Raw genomic sequence first — 1,474 nt, forward strand, 5'->3', positions numbered from 1 at the left:
AGCACACGAACTCATAGCACCACACCAGGACTCCTCAGCCATATGTAGCTATCTAAATTTAAATAGCCATCTTCATGTGGCGCTGGAGGATAAGCCGGACCAAAAGATCATCAGTTCAAATCTACCACCTACTTACTCCTTGTTGCTATGAATTAGAATTGACATGATGGCACTTAACAATAAAAGCACATTTACATTCATTTAAATCAAGTACAATTAAAAATTAAGTTCAGAAGCTAAGCCCTACAATGTTCGGTGGGCTTCTGTGGACACAGATGGGGACCTGGTTGGCCAGCAGTGTGGGGAGACCTGGGAACTCCTGGGCCCAGAGTCAGCGGCATGCCCACAAAGGACTAGAGTGAAGAGTGAAGCTACCAGCTGATAGGAAGAGAGGGCATACGCACAAGAACACCCACACTTGCAGATGGTACCCACGTGACCTGGCCCCGATGAATTGATGATCAGAACTCAACCAGGAGAAGAAAGAAGAGGAAAAAAAACAGTGATCTGATACAATTTGATGAACTGGACCTACACCTATGGATGCAGTAACCCAAAAGAGGGAACAAATCCTTACAGCAAGAAACATTCCCGGGTTCCTCCCTCCCCCAAGATGGCAACTGTAGAAGACGAATTGCTGCTGCCAAGGCTCCCCGAGCTATTTGAAACCTGCAAGCAGTTTCTAGATGAAGTGGAAGTAGCCACTGAACCCACCAGTTCCCAGACGGTCCAGGAAAAGGTGTTCAAGGGACTGGACCTCCTTGAGAAGGTTGTGGAAATGTTATCGCAGCTCGACTTGTTCAGACACAAGCAGAAGAAGGAGATGGAACACAGATTGTCTCCATTGAAGTCTGCTGTGGAAAGTGGTCAAGCAGATGATGAGCGTATTCGTGAATATCACCTCCTTCACCTTCAAGGTGGATTGGTATCAGTTTGGAAGAAATTGACAGCATTGATCAAGAGATAAAGATTCTGAGAGAAAAAGACCCCTCAAAAGAGGCATCAACTTCTCACACATCTCGTCAGGACAGGCCACCACTGAAACCCTTTATTCTCACTCGAGACATGGCCCAAGCCAAGGTATTTGGAGCTGGCTATCCAAGCCTGGCAACTATGACAGTGAATGACTGGTATGAACAGCATCGGAAACACAGCGCATTACCTGATCAGGGAATAGCCAAGACCACATCAGCTCAGCAACAGGAAGACCAGGAACAAAAGGAGGAAGACAATGATGAGAAAACACTGCACAGAGCCCAGGAGTGGGATGACTGGAAGGACACCCATCCTACGGGTTATGGCAACAGACAGAACATGGGCTAAACTTCCCACCACAACATGGGACTAGAGGAGCTCACATCTTCCCCTTCAAGGAAAGCTGTATGGTCTTCCCCTCCCTGGGCTCCTGCTTTGGCAAAGATGCTTCATCTTGCTTTGCATTCAGTAAAGTGTCAATTGATTGTGTATTTGTACC

At 47.0% G+C, this 1,474-nt stretch overlaps 1 protein-coding gene and 1 pseudogene across 1 annotated transcript in view; one reads left to right on the top strand and one right to left on the bottom strand.

Annotated features, from left to right (window-relative positions):
- Positions 1–1,474, bottom strand: part of UBE2L6 (ubiquitin-conjugating enzyme E2L 6) — a 20,905-nt gene that overhangs the window by 4,960 nt on the left and 14,471 nt on the right. The window lies entirely within an intron of this gene.
- LOC102840428 lies at positions 614–1,323 on the top strand (annotated as a pseudogene).

Source organism: Chrysochloris asiatica, unplaced genomic scaffold (genome assembly GCF_000296735.1).
Source record: "Chrysochloris asiatica unplaced genomic scaffold, ChrAsi1.0 scaffold00339, whole genome shotgun sequence".
Lineage (NCBI taxonomy): Eukaryota > Metazoa > Chordata > Mammalia > Afrosoricida > Chrysochloridae > Chrysochloris > Chrysochloris asiatica.